The sequence below is a fragment of the Rutidosis leptorrhynchoides genome, chromosome 1 (assembly GCF_046630445.1).
Source record: "Rutidosis leptorrhynchoides isolate AG116_Rl617_1_P2 chromosome 1, CSIRO_AGI_Rlap_v1, whole genome shotgun sequence".
NCBI lineage: Eukaryota > Viridiplantae > Streptophyta > Magnoliopsida > Asterales > Asteraceae > Rutidosis > Rutidosis leptorrhynchoides.
In genome coordinates, this window is record NC_092333.1 from 508,998,198 (window position 1) to 509,007,500 (window position 9,303).

General features: G+C 29.2%; 1 long non-coding RNA gene across 2 annotated transcripts; it reads right to left on the reverse strand.

Annotated features, from left to right (window-relative positions):
• Positions 1 to 690: 690 nt before the first annotated feature.
• Positions 691 to 1,424, reverse strand: LOC139876214 (uncharacterized). 2 transcript variants are annotated; one of them, XR_011767987.1, is made up of 4 exons: positions 1,373 to 1,424; positions 1,133 to 1,180; positions 967 to 1,025; positions 691 to 868 (listed from the first exon to the last, which is right to left on the reverse strand). It is a non-coding gene; the product is annotated as an uncharacterized lncRNA (long non-coding RNA). The 2 variants fall into 2 exon arrangements; XR_011767986.1 differs by having other exon boundaries at positions 691 to 1,025.
• Positions 1,425 to 9,303: the final 7,879 nt, after the last annotated feature.

Below are 9,303 nucleotides of genomic sequence, written 5' to 3' on the forward strand. Positions count from 1 at the left end.
AAAAATAAGTACCATTAAGAGCTATGCATAACTGGATCAATATTTTTGCCTTTGAACATTTTGATTATCTCCTGACATACTGCATTAATAAGCTTCTGATTCATATCCACCCTTTCATTACCAATCTCGTTTTCACATTCCAGATTAAAAGGAGTATCCTTTTGCATATAACCCCCAAAATCAAACTCTACACAATTATTTACAGATTTCAAATACAGCTTGAACGTTCGTTCTGTAACTCCCATTCCAACTGCGAGGGCATATTAGATTGTATAGAAGAGCTTGGCCCGTTAGGTTTTCAGCATTAGGGGTTCTATATTGTATTCTAAAAATACTGTATCACACTACTACAAAAAAAAAAAAAGACTTTAGAAACCGGTTATAAAGGGTTTACAAACCGGTTTTAAAACCGGTTTCTAATGGGGAGGTCTTTATTCGTTTTATCAAACCGGTTTTTAATGTTAGACTTTAAAAACCGTTTCTCTAACAAGTACCGGTCTCTATCTTTTGTTTAGAGACCTTTTAGATGAAGAAGATTTCTAAAATTGATTCTCAATTAATACTACTTCCTAGCGATGCTGTAGATTTAGGAACAAAATAAATCTAAAAGAGTGCAAAAATTAGAATCATTTGTATAATAAAAACCAATAATACAATATTCGAATACAAAAACTTCAATTATAATCCAATGTACTTGTATGTTTACAATACAAACAAAGATATCACATTCACAATCTAATCGTCAATACATAGACTAATCAAATCATCAATACGTAGACTGAATTTTACAAAACATAATAGCCACAACCAAGCCATATTGTCCAAGTCCTTTACTAAGTACATATGAGTCTCTTTGCTTCTGACTTATCTGTATGAATGAAAAGAAACAGCAAATAATCGTTATTTATAGAACGAAAGAGTTCATTAAGTTGAAAATTTTATATGCTATAGTGATTTAACATGTACTTATCATTTTGAAATCATTTTGTTGCATAATATTGCAGCATCTTCTAAGTGATCTGTATCTGTATATATATGAAGAAAAAAAATATTACGGAGTAATAATAAATATAAATACTACGGAGTACATAACAAATGAGAGGTTCGTTCATTAGATACGTAAATCACTTACCGTTTCCAAGAAATAATGGTGTTGAAATTTGATAAACCTGTGTATCCCCTGCATCCCGTAAAAATTAAACCTATGAATAAAACAATCAACATTTAAGCATTTCGAAATCATAGATGCGACCTATGAATTTAAATACCACTAATTATAAATCTATATTCTTTGTTTCAACAATAACTAATATGGAATGAATTTGTTTATCATTTATCCTTTAGTGCTAAAGATTAAGAGCTTCTTTTGCACCTCGAAAACAGTTTATGAAAGAGCTTTATTAAAAAATATATGATTGTTATAAAAGTAATAATTGGATGATAATTTTATTATTATTATAGATTATAGATATTGCATAGTATATTTTTTTGAGTATAAATAGGTGTGTTGAGTTAGAGTTTATTGTATGTATTTTTTGGTTAACAAAAACACACTCTCTCTCTAGATTCCAAATGCCACCAAACTCTCATTGTACATTTTTCTATAAATAAAAAACCAATTACTCATACCTTTTGTTCAACTTTTGTTTTCTCCGTTTTACAGTATCTCTATCTCTATATACCTTCTACAGTCAAGAACCACTAAAGGTAGTTATAAGCCTACTGAATTATAACACGTTATCAGCACGATTATCTCAACATTTATACTAAATATGGTTGGCTCTGCCACCTAACTAATATATGGTCGGTTATACCACCTAAATGATATATGGTCGACACTGTCGCCTAATTTACATTTATGTTATCTAACATTTATTTATGTATACTAACATTTACATTTATGTTATCTAACATTTATTTATGTATACTAACATTTACATTTATGTTATCTAACATTTATTTATGTATACTAACATTTACAGTTATGTTCACTAACATTTATATTTATGTTATTTAAGTTATATATGGTCGGTTATACCACCTGAATTATATTTTCTGTAATCTAACTCTTATTAACTTCACTAACATTTATATTTATGTTAATAAGACCTCATGATTGTACGCAACACGTCATTTGACAACACGGTACTTTATGTACGCAACACGTCATTTGACAACACGGTACCATGGGTCGAGATTAATTCCGATCAATACGAATACGATGGGGTCTTTATATGTTATCTAACATTTATGATTACTTATGCAATTAATCATTATTTATTTCATGCATACTAATGTTTATCCTTAAAAGTAAATCTTAAAAGTTAAAATAAGAAAAAGTAGTTTGTATTTTTATTAAAAGTAAATTTTAAAAGTTAAAATAAGAAAAAGTAGTTTGTATTTTTATTAAAAGTAAATCTTAAAAGTTAAAATAAGAAAAGTAGTTTTGTATTTTTATTAAAAGTAAATCTTAAAAGTTAAAATAAGAAAAGTAGTTTGTATTTTTATTAAAAGTAAATCTTAAAAGTTAAAATAAGAAAAAGTAGTTTGTATTTTTATTAAAAGTAAATCTTAAAAGTTAAAATAAGAAAAAGTAGTTTGTATTTTTATTAAAAGTAAATCTTAAAAGTTAAAATAAGAAAAAAAAATCTTGTCCTTTATATTACTCATACGCGTTTTGATATAGTGACTTTATTCGTTAACGTCAACTAACGACGTTACAACGGTCATATATACATAACGGTTGTTAACGTCAACTGACGACGTTACAACAACTATATTTTTCAAATATAAAATAAACATCTCCGTTTTCACATTTTCACAAATCAATCTTCATTTTTCAGATTACTACTCTCAAAAAGTTTTTGTAAAAATGATTCACACAAGGATGATTTTTCCTATTGTATTGGTCATATTAACTATCATCATTGTTGCTAATATACCACCGGGTGAACCTATATTCTATCCTGCCCTTGTGGTTTTATTATTTGTAATCATACCATTATTCTGTTGTTTGCTACTTATGAATTTAAAATGATTCTAATTTCATTTTATTATTTGTCTATGAATAGAAGTTGATTATGATTATGATTTATGTTATTCATCTTTTTTGATAATAGAAAATGTCGAATTTGAAAAGGCTTAAATTTGCTCATTTAGAACAAGTGGGAACAACTACTTAACATAGGTTATGAATGTAGAAAAACATCTCGAATCAAACGGTATTTTAGAAACCCTGAATGAAAATAACAATTATTCCGAACAAGAGAAAGCAATAGTAAGTATTTTTCTTAGCAAACATATTGACGAGTCCTTAGAATCTACATATTATATGATCGAAAATCCAAGTGTATTATGGAAAATACTCAAAGATAGATACGATATTAATTATCAAAAAAAAATAATAATAATAATAATAATAACGGTGATCCATGAAAGAATAAAATTAAAGATATTAGTAGACGCTCTTATAAGAATTCCGTAGATTCTTATTAATGATCTGGTAACGTGGATCATCAGTCTAGTATTTCTTGAATACATGAACATCTTGTTTAGCTCTACAAATAAGTCCCAAAAGAAAAGAAAACGAGAGTGAATCTGTTGACAAATCTTGATTAAATTAACCCTGAGCTACCTTGAGACTTGAATGGTTTGAATTTTCTAAGATGCCTAGTTTTTTTTTTATGTATCACTCATAAATAAATGGTTTTAGACCATAACGCATATGTTTTATTAAGTGTTATCTTTTATGTACTTCAGATTATAACTTGTTTGCATGTAATATAATTTGATTATCTTGCTGAAATATAACTCATTATTTGCTTATCTTATTTGAAGTTTTAGTATGAATCCTGCAGAAATACAACATCAATTAAATGGTAAAGTCCTATGTATTGCAGATAGTAGTAACATACACACTATGATCAAATCTAAGAAATATTTCATTGATTTAAATCAAATGAGGGAATTATAAATACTATATCAGCTCTTGCAAACTTGATATAAGAAACGAAAAAGGCAAAATTTCATATTACCAAATGGTACGAATTTTTTGGTAAACAATGTCTTGTTTTCTCCCAAATCAAAGAGAAATTTGTTAAGTTTCTCTGATATATATCATAATGGATATGATTATCAGTCAATGATAATCGAAAATGAGAAATATCTATGTAACACCGAAAAGCGCATAGGATTAAAAGCGCATATGATAAAAAGCGCATATGATGAAAAGCGCAGCGCATATGATAAAAGCGCATATGATAAAAAGCGCATATGATGAAAAGCGCATCGCATATAATTAAAAGCGCATATAATGAAAAGTGCATATGACGAAAAGCGCAGCACATATGATTAAAAGCACATATGGTGAAAATGATATATGATGAAAAGCACATATGGTGATTAATGAAAATCACATATGGTAATTAATGAAAAGCACATATAGTGATTAATGAAAAGCACATATAGTGATTAACGAAAAACACATATGGTGATTAATGAAAATCACATATGGCGATTAATGAAAAGCACATTGAGAAATAATCACCAATGTTTCTTGAAAGAATTCAAGGGTATATATATGGACCAATTCATCCATCATGTGGACCATTTTTCTAATAGACGCATCTAACGCATGGTCTCATGTTTGTGTGTTATCAAGCCATAATATGGCATTTGCAAAGTTTCTTGCACAAATTATTAAATTAAGAACACATTATTCTGATTACACCATTAAAAGGATGAGACTTGATAATGCTGGTGAGTTCACATCTCAAGCTTTTAATGATTATTATATGTCTACAAGGATTGTTGTTGAACATCCAGTTGCTCATGTGCATACACAAAATTGGTTTAGCTGAATCAATAGATAAACGCTTACAGCTAATAACTAGACAATTAGAAATGAGTACAAAACTCTCAATATTTATATGGGGACATGTAAATTTACATGATGTGACATTAATTCGCATTAAATCAAGTGCAAGTTATAAATATTCTCCATTACCAACTTAATTTTGGTGGAGACCAAATATTTTCCATCTTAGAACATTTGGTTGTGCAGTGTATTTTTAATTGAACAACCACAACAAATGGTTCCTCAAAGAAGGATTGAAATATATGTTAGATATGAAACATCTTCAATCATAAGATATATTGAACCCATGACGGGTGATGTTTTTACAGCAAGTTTTGTCGATTGTCACTTTAATTAAACATTGTTCCCTATATTAGGGGGAGAAATGAAATATAAATAAAATGATGTTTCATGGTGTGAACATCAATTAAGGAATATTGATCATCGCACAAAAGAATGCGAAAAGAAAGTTCAAATATAATGCATATGCAAGAACTTGCAAATTAATTACTTTATGCATTTAAAGATACAAAAAATAAGTGACTAAATCATATATACCAGCAGTAAATGCTTCAGCTAGAATTGAAATTACAAAAGCTGGCAATAATGTCACTCATGAGTCTTTGCTACGGCAGAAACGTGGGAGACCAATTGGTTCCAAAGATAAAAATCCTCGAAAAAGAAAATCAGCTGATAATGAGGTAAAAGAAAGTGTTCAACAAGAACCACAAATCAATACTCCTTCTGCAGAGGATATTGATAAATGTAAATACATAAATTGCAATAAATTATGCAATATTATGAAACTGAAATGAAATGAAAAATCTTGATGAGATATTTTCATATAATGTTACAATGACAACATGAATAAAGATGATGATCTGGAACCAAAATCTGTCATTGAATATCAAAATAGGCGTGATTGAACTCAACGGAAAGGAGCAATACGAGCTGAATTAGAATCGCTCAATAAAAGAAAAGTTTTTGGATCAATCGTTATCACTTTTAAAGATGTGAATCAATGGGATACAAATGAATTTTTATCCGAAAAGAAATGTGCAAATGAAGTTACAAGGCAAAACTAGACTTGTAACTCAAGATTTCCCACAAAGACCAGAAATGAATTAGGAGAAAAACTTATCCTCCTATAATGAATATAATTACTTATTAGATACTTAATCAACCTGGTAGTTATTTAAATGCATCTCATGGATGTTGTTACTACTTATCTGTATGGATCACTTAATAGTGATATATATATGAATATACCTGAAGGGTTAAGGTATCATAAGCATCTAATGCAAAACCCAAGGGAATATATTCCATTAAATCACAAAGATTTCTAAATGGGTTTATACAATCGGGACGTATGTGGTATAATCGATTAAATTACTACTTGATAAGAAAAGGGTATACATATAAACTTATTTGCATGTGTGTTTTATAAAAACAATGTTCGGATATGTGATCATAGCTGTTTATATCAATTATCTTAAATAAAGAAATCTATGAAGCCATTCAACTTCTAAAGAAAAATTTTAAAATAAAAAAAAATCAAGTATTACGTTGATTTACATATTGAGCATATAACTAATGACTTACTTATACATCAAACAACTTATACCGAAAAGATTTTAAAATATTTTAATATGGACAAGACAAAAACCATTAAGTACTCATATAGTTGTTAGATCTTAATATTGATACTAATCCATTTCATCCTCTAGAAGATCATGAAGATCTTCTTGGTTCAGAAGTTCCATATTTTAGTGCAATTGGGGCTCTTATATATCTTACAAATTATACAAGATCTGACATTTCTTTTGCAGTTAATTTGTTGACAAGGTTCAGCTCAGCCCCTACCAAAAGACATTGGAATGGGATCAAACAAATAGTTTGATACCTTCGGGGAACTACTGATTTATAATTATTTTATTCTAACGAATCAAAACAAGATTTGGTTGGTTATGCAGATGCAGGTTATTTATCTGATCCACATAAAGCTAAATCTCAAAATGGATATGTATTCCTAAATGGAGGTACCGCAATATCATGGCGTTCTCAAAAACAAACACTTGTTGCAACATCATCAAATCATGCCGAAGTAATTGCATTACATGAAGCTAGTCGGGAATGTTTTTGGTTGAGATCAATGACACAACTCATTACTGATTCTTGTGGACTAGAACGCAATAAAAGTTCAACAACTATCTATGAATATAATGTAGCTTGCATAACACAGATGAAAGAAGGGTATATCAAAAGTGACCGAACAAAACACATACCCCCTAGATTCTTCTCATACACTCAAAATCTCATTAAGGACAACCAGATTGAAATGAGATATGTTCAGTCCAGCAAAAACTCTGCTGACCTTTTCACCAAAGCACTTCCAACTGCTATTTTCAGAACACACGTTCATAATATTGGCATGAGGCATGTTCAGAAGATGTAACAACTCAGGCGTTGCCTACTTGAGGGGGAGTCAACTCTATGCTGCACTCTTTTTCCCTTAGCTAAAGTTTTATCCCAAAGGGTTTTCTTTAGCAAGGTTTTTAACGAGGCAGTACTAGTTATTCACTAATAAAATTATCATCCAAGGGGGAGTGTTATAAAAGTAATAATTGGATGATAATTTTATTATTATTATAGATATTGCATAGTATATTTTTTTGAGTATAAATAGGTGTGTTGAGTTAGAGTTTATTGTATGTATTTTTTGGTTAACAAAAACACTCTCTCTCTCTAGATTCCAAATGCCACCAAACTCTCATTGTACATTTTTCTATAAATAAAAAACCAATTACTCATACCTTTTGTTCAACTTTTGTTTTCTCCGTTTTACAGTATCTCTATCTCTATATACCTTCTACAGTCAAGAACCACTAAAGGTAGTTATAAGCCTACTGAATTATAACAATGATAATGATAATGGACGGCTTTGATGGATTAACTGAACGTATAATGGTGTTAGAGTTGAATTTTAAAAAATATATACAATTAAAAAGGAGTTTGAAATATCGTGTGAGAAAAAATCGTGGAAAAATGAGGGAGGTTGTTGTGATATCACGTAACTGATTTATGATGGTTTTAGAGATCGGTGTTTCAAATTAATGTGTCTCTTTTCTTAAAACCGGTTAATTATATCTACATATCTAAACGGTGCAGCAAAAGTGAATAGTAAACCTCACAAGTTTTACAAACTACCCTCAATCTTTTACTTATTTACATTTTATCCTCAAAATATATAATAATTAATTTTATAGCTTTTATACATTTGCCACAAACTTTTAACATTTTATACTTTAACCATTAAACTTCTCATTAATTATAAATCGACCACATACTTATCTAAAAGGTATAGCAAAAGTGAATAGTAAACCTCACAAGTTTCACAAACTACCCCCAATCTTTTACTTATTTACATTTTAGCCTCAAAATATATAATAATTAACTTTATAGCTTTTATAAATTTACCACAAACTTTTAACATTTTATACTTTGACCATTAAACTTCTCATTCATTATAAATCGACCACATACTTTATATACTACCTAATACACAAAAACGATTAATAGTCACCAGGGGCGTTTTCATCCTTTCACTTTTTTTTCCCTTTTCCCACTTTTGTTTTCAAAAAAGCCCCCATAGTTTGTTCAAATATTAAAATCGACCCCCCCAAAGTGTCAAATACTCATTTTCATAAAAAAAATTTAAGTAAACTCCACCCAAATATTCAACGAGCCATATCTTCTCGCTCGCAACGAGTTAAATTTTTCTGACACCATCGTTAAACTCGAAATAATTTTAGGAGCACACTGTCACTAACTATACGCAAAACAGACGCTTTTTAAAAAACGCTAAATATTTGAGGTACTTTTCATACACGTCGATTTTGCGTTAAATTTTTAAAAGTCGACAATTCCATAATGAAACGCGGAGATGTATATATATTGTTAATTTAAAATAACATTTAAATCTTTCACAGATTATACCTTTTAGTTTCGAATCGAATTGCGCTTCAACGATATCATCTTTAGCCACGAAATAATTTTACAAATTAACGCAATATAATTTATTGAAAACCGAACCCCGGCGCGAAGCGAGGGTTCGAACACTAGTTATAACAAAATGGTCTTTAAACTTTTTAATAGAAATATGTTCAGTAAGTAGAACCGATTTCTATGATCACTGACGAATACAAATCTGTTTGTTATACGATAACCGGTCTCTAACGTTTTTATAAACCGATTTTCTAAAGTGTTTACAAAAACCGGTTTCTATTAAGGTCTCTATTGTAATTTTTGTAGTACTCATTTGTGAAATAAATCATTAAGAAATATTTATCTTCAATAATATCTGTTTAAATTATGTATACCTGAAATAGATATTTAAATTCATTATATAGTTGAAAACAAAATATATGTGCAGTGATAAATACATTTAT